Source organism: Ornithorhynchus anatinus, chromosome 1, assembly GCF_004115215.2.
Source record: "Ornithorhynchus anatinus isolate Pmale09 chromosome 1, mOrnAna1.pri.v4, whole genome shotgun sequence".
Lineage (NCBI taxonomy): Eukaryota > Metazoa > Chordata > Mammalia > Monotremata > Ornithorhynchidae > Ornithorhynchus > Ornithorhynchus anatinus.
This window is the reverse complement of record NC_041728.1, coordinates 168927498-168950844: the sequence shown is the minus strand read 5'-3', so window position 1 is coordinate 168950844 and position 23347 is coordinate 168927498. Positions and strand designations below refer to the sequence as shown.

Below are 23347 nucleotides of genomic sequence, written 5' to 3'. Positions count from 1 at the left end.
ATTGTTCTAAGCGCTGGGGTAGACACAGGGGGAATCAGGTTGTCCCACGTGGGGCTCACAGTCTTCACCCCCATTTTACAGATGAGGTAACTGAGGCACGGAGAAGTGAAGTGACTTGCCCACAGTCACATGGCTGCCAAATGGCAGAGCTGGGATTCGAACCCATGACCTCGGACTCCCAAGCCCGGGCTCTTTCCACTGAGCCACGCTGCTTATCATAAGTGCTTATAAGCCTATATATATATATATATAGGCTTATAAGCTTATATATAAGCGCTTACTATGTGAGAAGCACTGTTCTAAGCACTGTGCACTGTTCTAAACGCATACAGTAAGCCCTTAACAAATACCACAGTTATTATTATGAACATCTTGGGCAAGTAACTTCACTTCTCTGGGTCTCAGTTTCCTCCTCTGTAAAATGAGAATTAAAACTGTGAGCCCCATGTGGGACAGGGACTGTGCCCAACACAATTTGCCTATATCTACCCCAGCACTTGGAAGAGTGCCTAGCACATAGTAAGTGCTTAACAAATATCATTATTATTAAACCCGGCAGTACCTATGCAGCGTGGCTCAGTGGAAAGAGCCTGGGCTTCGGAGTCAGAGGTCATGGGTTCGATTCCCGGATCTGCCACTTTCATTCAATAGTATTTATTGAGCGCTTACTATGTGCAGAGCACTGTACTAAGCTCTTGGAATGTAGAATTCGGCAACAGATAGGGACAATCCCTGCCCAATGACGGGCTCACAGTCTAATCGGGGGAGAGAGATGGACAAAAACAAGACAACATAATCACGATAAATAGAAACAAGGGGATGTACATCTCATTAACAAAAAAATTGGTTAAAAAATAATGTATACAAATGTGAGCTGTATGACTGTGGGCAAGTCACTTCTCTGTGCCTTAGTTACCTCATCTGTCAAATGGGGATTAACTGTGACCCTCACGTGGGACAACCTGATTACCCTGTATCTACCCCAGCGCTTAGAACAGTGCTCAGCACATAGTAAGCGCTTAACAAATACCAACATTATTACATTATTATTAGTCCCAGCTACACCACTAGGAAGTTACTTCACCTCTCAATGCCTCAGTTTCTCTTCCCGCAAATTGGTACCTGCTTTTTCCTACCTCACAAGGATGCCGTGAGTTCAAAATACTGTAATAAGCAACATGAAAGCACTTCGGATAATTAACCACATAAAATTTAAAGTGTCTTGAAATTCTTAATAATTATAATAATGGATAATTAACTACATAAAATTCAAAGTGCTTTGAAATTCTTAATGATTATAATAATTATGATATCTGTAATTTACTTATAGTGGGCCAAGTATTTTGCTAAGCAAGAAGATGGATGTAAGATAATCAAGTCAATCACAGCCCCTAGCCTATATGGGACTCACAGTCCAAGGGAGAATAGGTATTTAATCCCCATTTTATTTATGAGGAAATCAAGACATAGAAAAGTGAAATTCATTCATTCATTCAATAGTATTTATTGAGCGCTTACTATGTGCAGAGCACCGTACTAAGCGCTCGGAATGAACAAGTCGGCAACAGGTAGAGACGGTCCCTGCCGTTTGACGGGCTCACGGTCTAATCGGGGGAGTCGGACAGACGAGAACGATGGCAATAAATAGAGTCAGTGGACAAGTGGTAGAGCCAGGACTAGAATCCAAGTCTCCTGACTCCCACTCCTGCGGTCTAACTCCCAGGGGTCACCTTGACACCACCTCCAGGTAAGACTGAACGTTTAAGTCACCCCAGAGATGAGAGATCTTAGCGTCTCCACGGTAAGACTCTCAACACCCGCCTCGCGTAGTCTGTTTCCATGTCCAACTACCTCCAGTGGGAGATATCTTCTCAACTCCTAGGAAATATCCTTCTTTCTGCGGGTTAAGTTCATCTCTTCTCGTTCCAGTCTCAGTGGGCAGAAAGCGGTGACTTCAATCTTTCACTCCCCTTTGCGCACTCGAAAACCACTGTTAGTAAATCAAAGGTATTTACTGAGCCTTTACTGTATGCTGAGAACCGTACTAAATAAAGGATAAGGGAAGCAGCATAGTCTAGTGGAAAGAACACTAGTCTGGGAGTCAGAGGAAATGGGTTCCAACCCCATTTCTGCCACCCGTCTGCTGGGTAATCTGGATTATTAATAATAATAATAATGTTGGAATTTGTTAAGCGCTTACTATGTGCAGAGCACTGTTCTAAGCGCTGGGGGAGATACAGGGTCATCAGGTTGTCCCACGTGAGGCTCACAGTTAATCTCCATTTTACAGATGAGGTCGCTGAGGCCCAGAGAAGTGAAGTGACTTGCCCACGGTCACCCAGCTGACAAGTGGCAGAAACAGGAGTCGAACCCATGACCTCTGACTCCGAAGTGCAGGCCCTTTCCTCTGAGCCACGCTGCTTCCCCAACTAAGCAACTAACAACTTCTCTGTACCTCAGCTTCTTCAACTGTAAATTAGAGATCCAAACTTACTCCCTCCTACTTAGATTGTGAGCCCCATGTCCCTCAGGGACTGTGTCCAACCTGACTGACTTGTATCTCCCTCAGTGTTTAGAACAGTGCTTGGCACATAGTAAGTACTTAACGACGTAGAAGAAGAAAAAGTCGAGCTGATAGACACATTCCCTGCCCATAAGGAGCTCACAGTCTAGAGGAGGTGATGGGCCGACAGTTATTGTCTAGTCACTCTCCCCTCAGCCATCCCTTTGATGGGGAAAAAAATCCAGATCTCTTCGTATGGTCTAGTGGATAGAGCACGGGCCAGGGAATCAGAAGGGCCTGATTCTAAGCCCAGCCCCGCCTCCTGTCTGCTGTGTGACCTTAGGCAATTCCCTTCACTTTTCTGTGCCTCAGTTCCCTCATCTTTAAAATGGGGAACAAGAGTGTGAGCCCCATGTGGGACGGGTATTGGATCCAACATGATTAGCGCTTAGAACACTTCTTGACACATAGTAAGCACTTAACAAATACCAGCATTATCAGATACCATCATCAGTAGAAGCAGCGTGGCTCAGTGGAAAGCGCCTGGGCTTCGGAGTCAGAGGTCATGAGTTCGACTCCCGGCTCTGCCACTTGTCAGCCGTGTGACTGTGGTCAAGTCACTTAACTTCTCCGTGCCTCAGTTCCCTCATCTGTAAAAGGGGGATTAAAAGTGTGTGAGCCCCACGTGGGACAACCTGATTACCCTGTATCTCCCCCAGCGCTTAGAACAGTGCTCGGCACCTAGTAAGTACTTAACAAATACCAACATTATTATTATTATTATTTCCTTCATACCTCCTGTTTCACAGCTTTTTGATCATCTAAGGCCTCTCTCTCCAGGCCCTGCCCGTCTTTACAAGGCCAAGCCATGTTTCCTCCGGGACCCCAGACTGTAAACTCGTTGCGGGCAGGGAGTGCATCTGTTTATTATATTGTCCTCTCCCAAGCGTAGTACAGTGTTCTGCACACAGTAAGCACTCAATAAATATGACCGACTGAATGACTACCACAAAGAGATTACCGTGGTGCTCTTGGACGTTCACCTAAAGCACCCATTTCCAGAAAGTTCCTTCCTCCCTTCACTGGGCACAAGACTCAGTTCAGCAGTGTTACAGTGAGACAGAGGAAGCACTCATCTCTCTGGCAAATTGCCTTCCCGGTAAGGTGACAGCTCATTCTCCCAGACCGGGAATCTCCAGATGAGGCTCACTCAGTAGTTAGTAAGTATTAATGACAATCGCAAGGCAAGAAAACCAGCATAAGAAGCAACGTGGCCTAGTGGATGAAACACAGGATTCATCATCATCATCATCATTGGCATTTATTGAGTGCTTCCCGTGTGCAGAGCATTGTAGTAAAGTCTAGGGGGGATAAAAGGACTGAGTGATAGAGTCCTATTTTTTGTTTTTTCTTTTGTTTTATGGTATTTGTTAATACTAGTGGATTTCATCTCTCTCAGGAGGAAGCATGGCCTAGTGATAGAGCCTAGGCCCGGGAGTCAGAAGGACCTGGGTTCTAATCCCAGCTCCGCCATTGGTCTGCTGTGTGACCTCGGGCAAATCACTTTACTTCTCTGTGCCTCAATTCCCTCATCTGTAAAATGGGGATTAAAAGTGTGAACCTCATGTGGGATGGGGACTTGGTCCAACCTGATTAGTTTGTATCTATCCTAGAACATAGAATAATGCTTGGCCCATAGTAAGTGCTTAACAAATAGCGTTATTATTATCTCTCTCCCCTGATTGCCATTCCTCAACTTACCTTCCCACACCCTTCCACTTGCATGCCCTTCTTAGACATAATCTCCCGCAACCAACAATTCGCCACCAGGGCCACCCTCTCCCTTCCCGCGTCTCCTTGTCACAAGCGCTTACTACAGTGCTCCGCACATAGTAAACACTCAATAAATACCACTGACTGACTGATTCCCAGACTCAGACACCCACCTGTCCCTTTGCCCTCTGAGAGCATCTATTACACTGACACGTACTTAATCAGAAGGGATATTTATTGAACACCCATTAGGTAAAGTACAATAGAATGAGGAGACACTTTTTTTAATGGTATTTGTTAAGTGCTTGCTAGGTGCCAAGCACTGTACTAAGCGCTGAGGTAGGTGTAAGATAATTGAATCGAACACAGTCCCTGTCCCTCATAGAGCTCACGGTCTAATTCCCCATTTTACAGAAGAGGTAAATGGGGCAGAGAGAAGTAAAGTGATTTGCCCAAAGTCACACAGCAGACAAGTAGCAGAGCCGGGATTAGAACCCAGTCCCCTGACTCTCGGGCCTGTCCTTGTTCCACTAGGTCACACTGCTTCTCACACTCTACTGGGGAAGACAGTAATTACAAATAGCATCATTGGCTTAAATTACTGAATGTACTGATACAATAATAATAATAACAGTTATGGTATTTGTTAAGTGCTTACTATGTGCCAGGCACTGTACTAAGGTCTGGGGTAGATACAAGCAAATCGTGTTGGACACAGTCCATGTCCCTTGTGTCACGCACAGTCTCAATCCCCATTTTACAGATGAGGTAACTGAGGCACAGAGAAGTAAAGTGACTTGCCCAAGGTCACACAGCAGACAAGTGGAGCCAGGCTTCGAATCCATGACCTTCTGACTCTCAGGCCCATCAGAAGTGAAGCAGCGTTGCTCAGTGGAAAGAGCACGGGCTTCGGAGTCAGAGGTCATGGGTTTGAATCCCGGCTCTGCCACTTGTCAGCTGTGTGACTGTGGGCAAGTCACTTAACTTCTCGGTGCCTCAATTCCCTCATCTGTAAAATGGGGATGAAGACTGTGAGCCCCACGTGGGACAACCTGATTCCCCTGTGTCTACCCCAGCGCTTAGAACAGTGCTCTGCCCCTAGTAAGCGCTTAACAAATACCAACATTATCATTATTATTATTATTATTATTATTATTAAGAGGCGAGTAAATACATACAAATAGTGCTGGAGATGGATGATGAGGTTTGTATATGTGAATAAAGACCCCGGCCACATGTGTTTATATAAGGGTGGTGCACGTGCTTGTGTGCGTGCGTGTTTATCCAGAAAATACACAAACACACAACTCCAGGAACCAGATTCCTTTCTAAACCCCCTCTAGGAGAAACGAGAGCATCTCTCAGTTTGTTAATCTATAGAAATCAGGGCGCCAATGATGACATTGTGAAGGACTGAATCTAGCTCATCTCTCTTAAATGTTCAAAGTGTTCTCCTCCAGACCTCATAAAAGGCTCTCCGGGCAAGAGCAGCAGTTACCTAATCGACTCACCTGCCCGTTTTATAAATGCCATTGTCCGGGAGAGAATGGATCTCACCGTCAATCTGTCCCATTCTTTATCAGCTGAGTGAGAGAATTGTTGTGAGGAGAGAGCGGGGACAAAGAGGGGGAACGAAGACAGAGGAGATCGGGGCTGCTGCCTGCGGATGAAAAGATGCAATTTCGGACTCGGAGAGAAAGTTCTTTTCTGTAGCAATGTGTCTGGGTGGTCAGCAATTACCCAGCACAAAAACCCTCCAAGATTGCCCCTTCTCCTGTGGTTTTCTCTCTCTGCTCTGAAGCCGATGCTCGCCTGTCCGTTTTCCTCTCCTGGGAAGCGTATTGATCCGATATGGGAGCGGAGTGGTAGTTTTTAACCCGAGTGTCAGCAAAGGAGAGAAGGGCACAATTCAAACTACCTCTGTAGTTCAAGGTTGGGCCATCTGATGCTGGATTTCATCACTGTTCGTTCACTCATCGGTCCTCTAATGCTAACCTTCTCACAGAGAAGCAGCGTGGCTCAGTGGAAAGAGCACGGGCTTGGGAGTCAGAGGTCATGAGTTCTAATCCCTGCTCTGCCACTTAGCTGGGTGACCTAGGGCAAGTCATTTAACTTCTCTGTGCCTCAGTTACCTCATCTGTAAAATGGGGATTAAGACTGTGAGCCTCACGTGGGACAACCTGATTACCCTGTATCTACCCAGGCGCTTAGAACAGTGCTTGACACATAGTAAGCACTTAAATGCCATCATCATTATTATTATTACCTTGATCTCTTCTATCTCGCCGCCAACCTCTTACCCAAGTCCTGCCTCTGGCCTGGAATGCCGTCCCTCCTCCCATCTGACAGACTAAGACTCTCCCCTCTTTAAAGCTTTACTGAAGACACATGTTCTCCAAGAAACCTTCCCTGACTAAGCCCGCTTTTCCTTTTTCTCCCACTCCCTCTGCATCACCCTCACTTGCTCCCTTTATTCATCCCCCCTCCCAGCCCCACAGCACTTACATACATATCTCTAACTGTATTTATTTATATTAATGTCTGTCTCCTCCTCTAGATGTAAGCTCACTGTGGGCAAGAAATGTGTCTGTTATATTGTTGTATCACAGTCTCCCAAGCGCTTAATACAGTGCTCTGCATACAGTAAGTGCTCACTAAATACAATCGACTGACTGACCAAATTCCCTTTTCACAGATGAGGTAACTGAGGTCCAGAGAAGTGAAGTCACACAGCAGACAAGGTGCAGAGCTGGGATTAGAATCCACGTCCTTCTGAGTCCTAGGCCTGTGCTCTATCCACTAAGCCAGGCGGCTTCTCGTAGAAATGCCGCTTCTCATGAAGTGCTCATAGTCCAGAGGAAAGAACAACATTTCCGGGAATCAAGAGATGGGGCGGAGAGGCCTGTCTCTATTTTGCTGGGGCTTCGTCAGCGGGCGGACAGGTCCAGCAGGAATCTTGAAAAATAACCAGCCGACGAGGACGGGGAAGGCCGCACAAGTGACCGAATGAAACACCTGGCGGGTCCTCCCGTAGGCACAGCACAGACATTAGGCCACAGATTAAGACTCCCAGGCCCAAGCTCTATTTACTAGGCCATGTTGCTTGAATGTGGGAAAACTATTCTCAACAAATATGAATTTTTAAGAATCCTTCCAAAGGTCTTTTCTAATTTCTATCTTGTTTTTCAGGAAATGTGGCTGAAACTTGGTCTTTTCTGCCCTCTAGTGACAGGATGTAAAGAGCTGCTGGAACTGCTTCACTGCCTGGTTCTTTGCACATCAACTCATCATTTGCCGTGGTTTGTGAATTTGAAGTTATTTTTTTCTTTCTTTCTACAACCTAATCCCAACTCTATTACCCCATAAAATCAGATTTCCCTTACCAGATCCAGGATTCCCTGTTTCTGGTGTCCCCTTGAGAGACATATTTCCCCCACCCCCCATCTCAAAGGATCCCCGTTGTCTTAATCTGCAGGTGTTTGGAAGCTTGGGGTCTGAGTCTCTATTCCTCTTAATAAAATAATATTTCTCTCCAACATGCCCTCTGTTTTCTGAATTTTATAAATTTACCAGACATCCCTCAAAAATCTTCGGCTGTCCACTTCCACATCAAACAGAAACACCTTACCAACAGCTTTAAAGCACTCGATCACCTTGGCCCCTCCTACCTCACCTTCCTGATTTCCTACTACAACCCAATCTGCAGGCTTCACTCCTCTAATGCCAAACTACTGACTGTCCTCTCATCGCGTCTATCTCACCACTGACCTCTCTCCCACGTCCTGTCTCTGTCCTGGAATGCCCTCCCTCTTCATATCCGACAGTCACCCTCCCCATCTTCAAAGCCTTATAGAAGGCACATCTTCTCCAAGAGACCTTCTAAGTCTTCATTTCCTCTTCTCCAGCTCCCTTCTGAGTTGCCTTTGTGCTTGAATTTGCTTCTTTTATTCACCCCTCCTTCAGCCCCACAGCACTTGAGTACATATCTGTAATTTATGTATTGATAATACATAATATCTCATAATATCCCATAATATCTCATAATATCCTGGCTGGATTATTGTGTCAGCCTTCTCTCTGATCTCCCTTCCTCCTGTATATCACTACCCCTTCTTAAAAACCTCCAGTAGTTGCCTATCGACCTCCGCACGAAATAAAAACTTCTCACTCTAGGCTTCGAGGCTCTCCATCACCTTGCCCCCTCCTACCTCTCCTCCCTTCTCTCTTTCTACGGCCCACCCCACACGCTCCACTCCTCTGCCTCCCACTTCCTCGCCGTCCCCCGTTCTCGTCTATCCCGCCGTCGACCCCTGGGCCACGTCCACCCGCTGTCCCGGAAGGCCCTTCCTCCTCACCTCCACCAAACTAACTCTCTTCCCCTCTTCAAAGCCCTACTGAGAGCTCACCTCCTCCAAGAGGCCTTCCCACACTGAACTTCCCCTTTTCCCTCTGCTCCCTCTGCTGCCTCTCTGCCCCCACTTCACCTCCCCTCAGCTAAGCCCCCTTTTCTCCCTACTCCTCCCCCTCCTTCCCCTCCCCTCAGCACTGTGCTCGTCCGCTCATTTGTATATATTTTTATTACCCTATTTATTTTGTTAATGAGATGTACATCCCCTTGTTTCTATTTACTGCTGTTGTTTTAATGAGATGTACATCCCCTTGATTCTCTTTATTGCTATTGTTTTTGTCTGTCTGTCTCCCCCGATTAGACTGTAAGCTCGCCAATGGGCAGGGACTGTCTCTACCTGTTGCCGATTTGTGCATTCCAAGTGCTTAGTACATTGCTCTGCACATAGTAAGCGCTCAATAAATACTATTAAATGAATGAATATTGATATTAATGTCAGTCTCCCCCTTTAGACCGTAAGCTCTCTGTGGGCAGGGAACTCTGCTATATCATTCTCTCCCAAGCACCTGTTAGAGTGCTCTGCACCGCAAGAGCTTAATAAGTATGATTGACTGATTGAATGGTTATTGTTCTTTGAGGTAAGTCAAACCCTTTTTTTCAGTATTTCCCTTAGGTGGTAGTTAGCGTAGCCTGGCACAAGCCAACAATACCGCTAGCAGTGGAGATGGATCCTGATCTGGTTCTCCAACCTATGGAGGATTCTTAGTCAGTCAGTCAGTCAATCCTATTTATTGGGTATTTACTTTGTACAGAGCAGGATACGAAACTCTTGGGAGAGAACAAAATAACAATATAACAGACACATTTCCTGCCCACAACGAGCTTACAGTCTAACCGGGGGAGACGGATGTCATTATAAATAAATTAATTACAGATATGTGCGTAAGTGCTGTGGACTTGAGAGGGGAGATGAATAAAGGGAGCAAGTCAGGTTGACACATAAAGGGACTCGAAGAAAAAGAAAAGAGGGCTTTGTCAGGGAAGACCACTTGGATAAGATATGCCTTCAGTAAGACTCTGAAGTGAGGGAGAGTAATTATCTTTAGGCTTGAACTCTTCCATTCTCCCCACACACCATGAGGCTGGGAGGCGGCCTTCCAGCACCCTCTGAGAAAAGTTCTGAGAGTGAATAGGATGACGGGAAACCTGCAGAAGCCGGTCATGCAAATGAGCACCTGTCCGAGGCCTCAGGAGCAACCGTCTCCAGACACACTGCTTCCTCAAAATTAGACCTCAAGCAGAAGAAATTGTGTACGTTAGTACCACTTTTCATGTTGTAAATGGGCAATAGTTTCTGAACCAAGATAATTATTTTGTTTTTACAAAAATTACCCAGGGTGATGTACTCATTTTTAGAGGAAATCACCACTCTCTCCATCTTCAAAGCCCTATTCAAATCTCATTTCCTCCAGGCAGCCTTCCCTTGACTAATCTCTGTGCCCAATTTGGTGTTGCCAATGCCCTTAAAGTAGACAGGGAACTGGTCTACCAACTCTGCTGTATCACACTCTCCCAAGGGGTTACTACAGAGCTCTCTGTACACAGTAATCACTCAATAAATACAATTTATTGATTGATTGATTGATTGATTAAAGTCTGTATCCCCTAAACACTTACCCCCCTCAACCCGATCCCCACTGCACTTACATACAATATCCTTATATTCTGCCGCATCCCCTATCTGCAATTTATTTTAACGCCTGGATCTATCACTAGAGCATGAGGGCAGGGATTATGTCTACCTAGTCTATGGACTCTCCCAAGTGTTTAATACAATGCTCTTACATAGCAAAGCACTTAATAAGTACCACTGATTGATTATGATAATTCATTGAGGTATTTGTTAAGTGCTTACTATGTACCAAGCACTGTAGTAAATGCTGGGGTTGGTATAAGATATTCGGGTCACAGTCCCTGTCCCACACGTGGCTCACAGTCTAAGAAGTAAAAATAATAATAATTATTACGGTATTTGTTAAGCACTTACTATGTGCCAGGCACTCTACTAAGCACTGGGGAGGATATAAGCAAATCGGGTTGGACCCTTTCTCTGTCCCAGATAGGGCTCAGAGTTTCAAAAACCATTTTACAGATGAGGTAACTGAGGCCCAGAGAAGTGAAGTGGCTTGCCCAAGGTGATACAGCAGACAAGTGGTGGAGCCGGGATTAGAAACTGTGATCCTCTGACTCCCAGGACCAGGCTCTAGCCGCTACGCCAAGCAGGCATAAATAAAAGAGGAACCCAAACCCCTGATTCAGGGATGAGGGGGAAGGGAAAGGCAAAGGATTAAAAGCACTGTGGAGGAATTTGGAGTGACATCGAAGCAATGGACCTAGTAGAAGAAAGAGGAGTAAATACATCCGATCGTACAATCCTTGGAATCCAGAGGAGAGGATTAAGACTATGAGCCCCACGTGGGACAACCTGATTACCTTGGATCTATCCCAGCCCTTAGAACAGTTCTTGGCACATAGAGTTTAACAAATACCATGATTGTTATTATTATGATTACATATTGAATCCCCATTTTAGAGATAAGAAAACTGAGGTGCAGAGAAGTTAAGTGACTTGCCCAAGATCACACAGCCAGCAGGTGCAGAATTAGAACCCAGATCTTCTGATTCGTAGGCCCGTTCTCTCTCCATTAGTCCAAACTGCTCCTCAATAATAATAATTATGGTATTTATTAAGACCTTACTATGTGCCCGGCACTGTTCTAATTGCTGGAGTAGATATAAGAAAGTTGGGTTGGACACAGTCCCCGTCCCACACAGGTCTCACAGCCTTAATCCCGATTTTATAGATGAGGGAACTGAGGCCCAGAGAGGTTAAGTGGCTTGCCCAAGGTGACCCAGCAGATAAGTGCAGAGCTGGAATTAGAGCCCATGACTTTCTGACTTCCAGGTTCTAGCCACTAGACCATGCCATATATATATAAATGTCAGAGAGGTGTCACCATAGGTTAGCCGATTTTTACTTCTTTGGAAGTAAAAAGGATGTGTCATTCCTCCCTAGAAAAAGGGGACACATTCAAAAACACCATAACTGCCATTCGTCTTAGATCTGTCTTGGACCTGATTATCTCATATCCATTCCAGCACTCAATATGGGGGTCGACACATAGTAATCTCTAAACGAATAACACAGTTATCATTATTATTCATTCAATAGTATTTATTGAGCGCTTACTATGTGCAGAGCACTGTACTAAGCGCTTGGGATGAACAAGTCGGCAACAGATAGAGACGGTCCCTGCCGTTTGACGGGCTTACAGTCTAATCGGGGGAGACGGACAGACAAGAACAATGGCACTAAACAGCGTCAAGGGGAAGAACATCTCGTAAAAACCGATGGCAACTAAATAGAATCAAGGCGATGTACAATTCATTAACAAAATAAATAGGGTAACGAAAATATATACAGTTGAGCGGACGGGTACAGTGCCGTGGGGATGGGAAGGGAGAGGTGGAGGAGCAGAGGGAAAAGGGGAAAATGAGGCTTTAGCTGCGGAGAGGTAAAGGGGGGATGGCAGAGGGAGTAGAGGGGGAAGAGGAGCTCAGTCTGGGAAGGCCTCTTGGAGGAGGTGATTTTTAAGTAAGGTTTTGAAGAGGGAAAGAGAATCAGTTTGGCGGAGGTGAGGAGGGAGGGCGTTCCAGGACCGCGGGAGGACGTGACCTAAGGGGTCGACGGCGGGATAGGCGAGACCGAGGGACGGCGAGGAGGTGGGCGGCAGAGGAGCGGAGCGTGCGGGGTGGGCGGTAGAAAGAGAGAAGGGAGGAGAGGTAGGAAGGGGCAAGGTGATGGAGAGCCTTGAAGCCTAGAGTGAGGAGTTATTATTTACATTATAATAAACACAAAACGTCCTAAATTGAGGACTTTCCAACTGCAGAATGTGAGTCCTATGTGGGAAAGGGATTATCTCTGTCCTGATTAATATGGATGGGCTTCAGCGTTTGGAACAGTGCTTGACAATAGTAAGCGCTTAAAATTACCATTATAAATAATAATGATTAGCTGGGCTGCCTCTAAAAAACTCTGCCTTTCTCCTTTTTCCTGTTCTCTTGGTATTCATGGTGTTCTGGGCCTAGGGGTGGGAAAATCATAGTATCTGCCGAAGCTTGTGTGTGCTTCTTTTGGTGAGGGATAGCAGCCAGGGGTGAAGGTCGAAGGTCAAGGTGGGGGCTAGGGGAAAGTTGGGTGAGGGGAGCAGGGGAAACAGAGCAAAAGGAGTGGGAAGACAGTTGAGGTTGGGGAATAAGTATCTGGTAGGGATTAACCAAGCAAAACCAATGACCGAACAACCAAGCACATGCCGTTGTATGTAAAATAAATAAAATAAATTGTGGTATTTGTTAAGCGCTTACTATGTGCAAAGCACTGTTCTAAGCGCCGGGGGATACAAGGTGATCAGTCTGTCCCACGTGGGGCTCACAGTTTCAATCCCCCTTTGACAGATGAGGTAGCTGAGGCACAGAGAAGTTAAGTGACTTGCCCAAGGTCACACAGCTGACTAGCGGCGGAGCCGGGATTAGAACCCGTGATCTCTGACTCCCAAGCCCGCGCTCTTGTATGCTCCCAAACGCTTAATACAGTGCTTTGCACGTAGGAAGCGCTCCTTAAATAGGATTGAATGAATCAAAGGGAGAGGGAGCTGGACTTTTCTTTCTGACGAGGCTGCTTTTAACAAAAGTCTCCCGGGAACTGGAGCCAGAAAACTCCCAACAAAGAAGCGCTTGGGCAGCTAATTCGGGAACTTTCAGAGAGAGCCACAAGGAGACGCCAGATCCCCAAAAACATGCCCAAATAAATCCTACTAAAATGGACAAAGAATTCCCAGAAAAAGAGAAGAAAAAGGAAATCAACCTCCAGGCAGGGAGTAAACAGATGTAACCTTCCCAACACAATCAATCAATGGCATTTACTGAGCACTTACTTTGTGCACGAGCCCTATAAAAGCTCCCTCAGTTGTGTCCAACTTCAGGAAAGACCAGGCCCAGCTCAGTTTTTATAATAATAATAATAATGTTGGTATTTGTTAAGCGCTTACTATGTGCAGAGCACTGTTATGAGCACTGGAGTAGATACAGGGTAATTAGGTGTTCCCACATGAGGCTCACAGTTAATCCCCATTTCACTGATGAGGTCACTGAGGTCCAGAGAAGTGAAGTGACTTGCCCACCGTCACACAGCTGACAAGTGGCAGAGCTGGGATTCGAACCCATGACCTCTGACTCCCAAGCCCAGGCTCTTTCCAATGAGCCACGCTGCTTCTCAAAACAAGTAGTGCCAAGCACTGTTCTAAGCGCTGGAGTAGATGCAAGGTAATCCAGGATTTACTATATGCCAGGCATTGAACTGAGCAGTGGGGTAGATACAAGCTAATCAGGTTGGAGGTAGTTCGTGTCCCATATTCATTCATTCATTCATTCAGTAGTATTTATTGAGCGCTTACTATGTGCAGAGCACTGTACTAAGCACTTGGAATGAACAAGTCGGCAACAGGTAGAGACACTCCCTGCCGCCATATGAGGCTCACCATCTTAATCTCCCTTTTCCAGATGAGGTAACTCAAGCACAGAGAAGTTAGGTGACTTACCCAAGGTCACCCAGCAGACAAGTGACAGAACAGGTTTTAGGACCCAGATCTTCTGACTCCCAGGTCTGTGCTACTTCCACTAGGCCATGCTGCTTCCCTGCTCTTCTGCTCTTCAATCAATCACTCAATCAATCGATCATATTTATTGAGCTCTTACTCCATGCAGAGAATTCATTCAATAGTATTTACTGAGCGCTTACTATGTGCAGAGCACTGTACTAAGCACTTGGAATGGACAAATCGGTAACAGATACAGTCCCTGCCCTTTGAGGGGCTTACAGTCTAATCGATTACAGTCTAATCAGAATTGCTCTGAGCACTTGGGAGTGAATAATAGAATTGAGAAGCACGGTTTGCCCTCAAGGAGTTTTCCATATGGATAATAACAATAATAATAGTTCTGGTATTTGTTATGCGCTTGCTATGTGCCAAGCACTGTTCTAAGCCCTGGGATAGATACAGGGCAATCAGGTTTTCCCACGTGGGGCTCAAGTCTTAATCCCCACTTTACAGATAAGGTAAGTGTGGCACAGAGAGGTTAAGTGACTTGCCCAAGATCACAGAGCAGACAAGTGGCGGACTCGGAATTAGAACCCATGTCCTCTGACTCCCAAGCTCTTGCCACTGAGCCACGCTGCTTCTCAGGAGGAGGCAGAGACTGTGAGCTCGTTGTGGGCAGGGGATGTGTCTGCTTATTCTTATATTGAACTCTCCCAAGTGTATAGTACAGTGCTCTGCACACAGTAAACCCTCAATAAATGCAATTGAATGAATAAATGAACACCAAATTCGGTACATGCCATCACAGGCTGGGGCAGGCAGGATCAGGAGAAAGGAAATAGTCACCCAGCCTCTAGGCTATAAGCTCCTTATAGGCGGGGAATATGTCTTGTTTATTGTTATAGTGCTGAATACACTGCTTTGCGTGCAGTAAGTGCTCAGTAAATATGATTGAATGAATGAATGAATCAATGAAATGTCTCCTCACAAGTCACTAAAAAGTAAAATCAGTGCTGTCACCTTTACTCTTTACCACTTTCTCCCTGGGATAATCTGAATGAAGAGGACCTGGGGAAGTAGCATGGCATAGTGGATAGAGCCCGGGCCTACCAGTCAGAAGGTCATGGCTTCTAATCCTCGCTCCACCACTTGTCGGCTGTGTGACCTCGGACAAGTCACTTCACTTCTCCGGGCCTCAGTGACCCCATCTGTAAAATGAGGATTGAGACTGGGAGCCCCATGTGGGACAGCCCGTTGTGGGCAGGGATTGTCACTCTTCATTGCTGTATTGTACTTTCCAAGTGCTTAGTACAGTGCTCTGCACACATTAATAGCGCAATATATATGATTGAGTGAATGAATGAATGACCGGGACTGATTAGCTCCTATCTACCTAAGTGCTTATAACAGTCCTTAGAACAGTATAGTAAGTGCTTAACAAGTACCATTATTATTATTGTTATTATTATTATTATTAGTCTAATCCCAGCTCCACCACTTTCCTCTCATGTGTGAACTTGGGCAAGTCACTTCACTTCTCTGGGCCTCAGTTACCTCATCTGTAAAATGGGGATTAAGGTGGTGAGCCTCATGTGGGGCAGGGACTGTGTCCAACCTGACTAGCTGACCACAGATGTCCTCCTTGGTACCATACAAAGAGTCATGTGGGTCATCATACATTTTATCCTGGACACGTAACATCATCATCATCGTCGTCGTCGTCGTCATCGCCAGACTACTTGTCGTGTTCCATTTTGTTTTGCTGTCTGTCTCCCCCATTTAGACTGTGAGCCCGTTATTGGGCAGGGATTGTCTCTATCTGTTGTCGAATTGTACATTCCAAGCGCTTAGTACAATGCTCTGCACATAGTCAGCGCTCAATAAATATGAATGAATCATCATCATCATCATAATAACCCCACTGATATTTGTTAAGTGCTTACTTCATACTGTCCTAAGTTCTGGGATAGATGCAAACTAATCAGGTTGGTCACAATCTCTGTCCCACCAGGGGCTCATAGCCTAAGTGATGTGATGATGTGTGAGAAGCAGCATGGCCTATTGGATAGAGCACAGGTCTGGGACTCAGAAGGTTCTGGGTTCTAATCCCATCTCCACCACATGCCTCTTGTGTGCACTTGGACAAGCCACTTCATTTCTCTGCGCCTTACTTTCCTCATCTGTAAAAAGGGGATTAAGACTGTAAGCCTCATGTGGGACAGGGACTTGTGTTCCACCTGATTACCTTGTATCTACCCCAGCGCTTAGAACAGTGCCTGGCACATAGTAAGTGCTTAACAAGTACCACAGTTATTATTAGATGCTGTTTTGTGGCCCTAAACTGATTTTGCATGATCCCAGAACGTTTCTCTGGGGGAAATCTCTGAATCTTTAAAGTCGAAGTATTTCTCTCCCAGGTCAATGATTTTCCCTGAGTAATCACTCATCTCCTCGCCCTAATCCCCACCCCAACCCTTTCCGCCCCTTCAGTATTTCCCCATTACCTATGAACTTTGAGTCCTCACTCCTTAAACGCTTGGTGACATCCGCCCCACCACGGCACTTAGGTAAAAAATTTTCAACTCTGTTGCTTTCCCCTTGTCTTGCCTTATGCCGTCAAGCCGCCTCCGACCCATAGCGACGCCATGGTCACCTCTCTCCCGGAACGCCCCACCTCCATCTGCAATCATTCCGGTAGTGGATCCATAGAGTTTTCTTGGTAATACTAAGGAAGTGGTTTACCATTCCCCCCTTTTGCTCAGTAATCCCCTTTTCCCTCTGCTCCCTCTGCTCCCCTTCTACCCCCCTCTTCAACTCCCCTCAGCTAAGCCCTCTTTTCCTCCCTTTCCCTCTGCTCCTCCCCCTCTCCCTTCCTCACCCCTCAGCACCGTACTCGTCCGCTCAACTGTATATATTTTAATTACCCCATTTATTTTGTTAGTGAGATGTACATCACCTTGATTCTATTTATTTGCTACTGTTTTAATATGTTCATCCCCTTGATTCAATTTATTGCTATCATTCTTGTCTGTCTGTCTCCCCCGACTAGACTGTAAGCCGTTCAAAGGGCAGGGACTGTCTCTATCTATTACCGATTTGTCCATTCCAAGCGCTTAGTACAGTGTTCTGCACATAGTAAGTGCTCAATAAATACTATTGAATGAATAATAATAATAATAATGTTGGTATTTGTTAAGCGCTTACTATGTGCCGAGCACTGTTCTAAGCGCTGGGGGGAGATACAGGATCATCAGGTTGTCCCACGTGAGGCTCACAGTTGATCCCCATTTTACAGATGAGGTCACTGAGGCCCAGAGAAGTGAAGTGACTCGCCCACAGTCACACAGCTGACGAGTGGCAGAGCAGGGATTCGAACTCATGACCTCTGACCCCCAAGCCCGTGCTCTTTCCACGGAGCCTCGCTGCTTCTCGATAAACCTGAGTCCCCACCCTCGACTCTCTCTTATGCCGCTGCTGCCCATCACGGGTGAGTTTGGACTTGTAACAGATTGCCTTCCACTCGCTAGCCACTGCCAAAGCTGGGAATGGAATGGACAGGCCTCTGCTTGACTCTCCCTCCTGTAGTCGGGACTGGTAGACTACTGGAAACCCTCCAGGTGCCACCCTGAGAAAGGCTGCTTCCCCCTACCTGTAAATTATTTTAGCATCTGCCTCCGTTGCTAGAGCGTAAACTTCTTAAGTGCGGGGATAGTGGCTACTAACTACTGTCCTCTCCCAAGCTCTTAGTGCATTCATTCAGTTACATTTATTGAGCGCTTACTGTGTGCAGAGCACTGTACTAAGTGCTCGGGAGCGTACACTACAACAATAAACAGACATATTCCCGGCCCACAATGCTCTGCACACAGTAAGTACTCAATAAATACCACTGATTGAAGGATTGATTACTTGGTGTGAAATCTGGCACAGCATCCACACCCAGAGGGAGGAATAGAAAATAAAAATCGGTCATCAAAACATCTGGTACACGTTGCTCCTCTAGCGCCAGCCTGATCGTTATGCCTTGATCTCATCTATCTCGCCGCCAACTTCTCGCCCACGTCCTGCCTCTGGCCTGGAACACCCTCCCTCTTCATATCTGATAGACGATCGCTCTCCCCACCTTCAAAGCCTTATTGAAGGCACATCTCCTCCAAGAGGCCTTCCCCGGCCGAGCCCTCATTTCTCCTACTCCGTCTCCCTTCTGCATTACCCTTCCCCTTGGATTTGCATCCTTTATTAGCCCCAGAGCGCTTATGTGCATATCCAGAATTTATTTATTTTTATCAATGTCTATCCCCCCCCCCAGCTCTAGGCTGTGAGCTTTTGATGCTTTTCGATGCTACTGAGGCCTGACTACTTGTTTTGTTTTGTTGCCTGTCTCCCCCTTCTAGACTATAAGCCTGTTGTTGGGCAGGGACTGTCTCTATTTGTTGCCGAATTATACTTTCCAAGCGCTTAGTACAGTGCTCTGCACCCAGAAAGTGCTCAATAAATACGATTGAATGAATGAATGAGCTTGTTGGGTGGAGGGAAGGTGTCTACCACTTCTGTTATAATGTACTCTCCTAAGAGCTGAATACAGTGCTCTGCATGCAGTAAATGTTTGATAATTAGGATCGATTGATTGGTACCACACCAGAAGCAGACAGGGTGGAGGTCATCTGGAAATTGGACAACTGGGCCAGCCTAGTTTGAAATCAAGATGAGTCTTTGCAAGACCTTGGGCAAGTCACTTCACTTCTCTGTGCCTCAGTTATCTCATCTTGGGTATTCACTTACTGCTCTTTCGGGGCGGGGGGGCCTCTTTTAATGTTGCCTGTCTACTTGTTTCTGTTTTGTTGTTTGTCTCCCCCTTTCAGACAGTGAACCCATTGTTGGGCAGGGATTGTCTCTGTTGTCGAACTGTACTTTCCAAGTGCATAGTACAGTGCTCTGCACATAGTAAGCACTCCGTAAGTACGATTGATTGAATAAATGAATGAGTAATAGCTGCAGCTATTATTTTCAACTTCTCTTCTCTACCTAGAAATGCTGGTGAATCTGGAAGATAGGCCCGGTCCTTTGGAATTCTTTCACCCAGTGGGAGCCACCTCACATTAAGATCCAATTTTGCAATGGAATGGGGTCATTTGGGATGGGAGCATTTTGAAAATGCATTGGCCTAACTCGTTCAGTGAGTTCTGGGAATCCAGTGCTTTTTTCAGAATGCCCTGATGGCAGAAAGCTAAGCAGGCGGTCAGGAGTAAGTTCTGTTCCTGTCTTGATGGTTGTAGGCTTTTCTGTCTAAAAACAGATCCATCCAACTTCATTTTTTTTTTTTTGGTATTCGTTAGGTGCTTACTATGTGCCAAGCATTGTTCTAAGCTCTGGGAAAGATACAAGGTAGTTAGGTTGTCCCATGCGGGGCTCACAGTCTTCATCCCCATTTTACAGATGAGCTAACTGAGGCCCAGAGAAGTGAAGTGACTTTCCCAAGGTGACACTCAGCAGGCAAGTGGCGGAGCTGGGATTAGAATAATTATAATAATAATAATAATACTTAAGTGCTTACTATATGCCAAGTACTGTTCTAAGCGCTTCGGTAGATAGAAGCTAATCAGGTAGGATTGTTCCACATGGGGCTCCCAGTCTCAATCCCCATTTTACAGATGGGGTCCCTGAGGCCCAGAGAAGGGAAGTGACTTGCCCAAGGTCGCACAGCAGACAATTGGCAGAAATGGGATTAGAACCCAGGTCCTTCAGATTCCCAGGCCCATGCTGATCCACTAGGCCACGCTGCTTCTAGGTTGAGCCTCGGTCCCGAGATTTTACGACTGAAAAGCTGCACAAAGGACGAAGTCGGTTACAGTGTTAGGGGTTTGCACAGTGCCACTCACTCTCTCTTGTCACTGCCACTGGAGCACAGAGTGCAATCATTCCATCAATCAGGAATACTTACCGAGCACTTACTATGTGCAGAGCACTATACTAAGCCCTAGAGAGACACTTTTCCCACCCCCAACTAGTTTATATTCTAGAGGGGGAGACCGACATTAGTACAAATACAGAATTACGGCTAACGAGTGATTGGGCAGGGTGCAGTCTACTGCGATGTACACTCAAATAGTCGTATAGGTAGGAGTCACTAAATTGTGATATTTGTTAAACGTTCACGATGGGTCAAACACTGTACTCAGCCCTGGGGTAGATACAAGATCATCGGCCCCACATGGGGCTCACAGTCTAAATAGGAGGGAAAAGGGTGTTTGAAACCCCATTTGACCGTTGAGGAAATTGAGGCACAGAATAGTGAATTGACTTGCCCAAGGTCACAGAGCAGACTAGTGGCAGGGCCGGGATTAGAACCCAGCTCCTCTGACTCTCAGGCCCACGCTCTTTCCACTAGGCCAAGCCAAACCGAAGTGACCATACTGGAGTTCCGATGCTCCGCCACAGAGCCATGATCCAGCCGGGGGGTGTCTCAGTAGCCTCCGTGGTCTTCACTGGCCTGGTGGAAAGAGCACGGGCTTGGGAGTCAGAGGATCTGGATTCAAATCTTGGCCCCGCCACATGTCTGCCGGGTGATCTTAGGCAAGTCATTGAACTACTTGGTGCCTCAATTATCTCATCATTATCTCAAAATAGGGATTAAGACTGGGAGCCCCATGTGTCCTGGACGGATTAATTTATATCCATCTCAGCGCTTAGAACAGAACTTGACATATAGTAATAATAATGTTAATGTTGGTATTTGTTAAGCACTTACTCTGTGCAGAGCACTGTTCTAAGCGCTGGGGGAGATACAGGGTCATCAGGTCGTCCCACGTGAGGCTCACGGTTAATCCCCATTTTACAGAGGAGGTCACTGAGGCACAGAGAAGTTAAGTGACTCGCCCACAGTCACACAGCTGACAAGTGGCAGAGCCGGGAGTCGAACCCATGACCTCTGACTCCGAAGCCCAGGCTCTTTCCACTGAGCCACGCTGCTTCTACTTGTTAAGCATTTAATATGTGCAGAGCACTGTTCTAAGCATTGGGGTAGATACAGGGTAATCAGGTTGCCCCACGTGAGGCTCATAGTTAATCCTCATTTCACAGATGAGGTAACTGAGGCACAGAGAAGTTAAGTGACTTGCCCACAGTCACACAGCTGACAAGTGGCAGAGTCAGGATTCAAACTCATGATCTCTGGCAAGCCCGGGCTCTTTCCATGAGCCACGCTGCTTCTCTGGCATATATTTAGCAATTAAAAATACCACAATGATAATTATTATTATTATTCACCACCCACATTAGTTGGCTACCTTTCAGGATTCATGCTAGGCCTGTCCAGTTACAGAATGTCTGAGCTGATTCTTCCATCAGAATCCTCCACCACTGGTGGAATAGATAGAAAGCTTCTGGTGGTGGAGTCCATGTCTTCTCCTTCTCTTTAAAGCAGTCAATCACCTTGCCTTCTCCTACCTCACCTCATTACTCTCTTATTACTACCCAGCCCGCAGACTTTGCTCCTCTAATCCTACCCTTCTCGCTGTGCCTCCCTTATCTTTCTCGCTACGCACCCCTCACCCACATCCTGCCCCTGTCCTGGAATGCCCTCCCTCCTCAAATCCAACAGACAATTACTCTCCCATCCTTCAAAGCCTTATTGAAAGTACGATTCCTCCGGGAGTATTTCCCAGTCTAAGGCCCCCTTTCCTCTTCTCCCATTCCCTTCTGTGTCACCCTAACTTGCTCTCTTTGTTCATCCCTTCTCCCAGCCCCACGGCATTTATTTACATATTTGTCATTAATTTATTTGTACTAATGTCTCTCACCCCCTCTCTACACTGTAAACTAATTCGAGGGAGGGAATGTATCTGTTTATTGTTGTACCGTATTCTCCCAAGCCCCTCTCAGGGTTGCACCTGGAGAGTTTCCAGTACCCTACCAGTCTCGACCACGGTAGGGAGAGCCAAGCTGAGGTCTACCCATTCCATTCCTAGCCTGGGCAGTGGCTAGCCAGTGGAAGGCCATCTGCTACAAGTCATTTCAAGCAGCATGGCCTAGTGGCAAGAGCACGGATCTGGGAGTCCGAGGATGTCAGTTCTAATCCCAGGTCTACCACTTGTCTGCTGTGTGACCTTGGGCAAGTCGCTTCACTTCTCTGTGCCTCAGTTACTCAGCCCTAAAATGAGGATTAAGACTGTGAGCCCCATGTGGGACAGGGACTGTGTTCAACCTGATTACCTTGTACTTACCCCAGTGCTTAGAACAATGCTTGGTACATAGTAACCACTTAACAAATGCCATAATTATAATTACTATTATTACCCAAAAACCCCTCCCTGCCCCTCGCTATAATCAACCGATCAAGTATTCATTGGTGTTCATTTAGCACTTTCTGCATGTAAAGCACTGTTCTAAGCACAAAGTTGGTAGACATGTTCCCTGCCCACAAGTAGCTTACAGTCCAGAGGGGGAGACAGTCTTTAAAATAAATTAATGGATAGGCACTTAAGCTGTGTAGGGCTGAGAGTGGGGTAAATATCATTATTATTATTTATTCATATTAATGTCTATATCCCCCTCTAGATGTTAAACTTGTTATAAGCAGCGCCTGGTAATTCTCCCAAGCACCTAGTACAGTGCTCTGCCTGTAGAAAAATAAAAAAATAAATAAAAATAAATGGTGGTATTTGTTAAGCGCTTACTATGTGCAAAGCACTGTTCTAAGCGCTGGGGGATACAAGGTAATCAGGTTGTCCCACGTGGGGCTCACAGTTTTAATCCCCATTTTACAGATGAGGTAACTGAGGCACAAGAGAAGTTAAGTGATTTGCCCAAAGTCGCACAGCTGGCAGGTGGCGGAGCCGGGATTAGAACCCATGACCTCTGACTCCCAAGCCCGGGCTCTTTCCACTGAGCCATGCTGCTTCTCTAGTAAGCACTCAATAAATAGCACTGACTGGTTGATTGTTATCAAGTGCTTAATGAGTACAGATCCAAGTACAAGGTTGATGAGGAACGGAGAGGGAACAGAGAAAAGGAGGGGTTAGTTGAGGAAAGCCTCTTGGGGGAGATAATAATAATAATAGTGGTGTT

At 46.2% G+C, this 23347-nt stretch overlaps 1 non-coding gene across 1 annotated transcript; it reads left to right on the top strand.

Annotated features, from left to right (window-relative positions):
- The first annotated feature begins 22152 nt into the window (after positions 1–22152).
- Positions 22153–22290, top strand: LOC114816494. Its single transcript, XR_003764276.1, has one exon. It is a non-coding gene; the product is annotated as a small nucleolar RNA SNORA7 (small nucleolar RNA).
- Positions 22291–23347: the final 1057 nt, after the last annotated feature.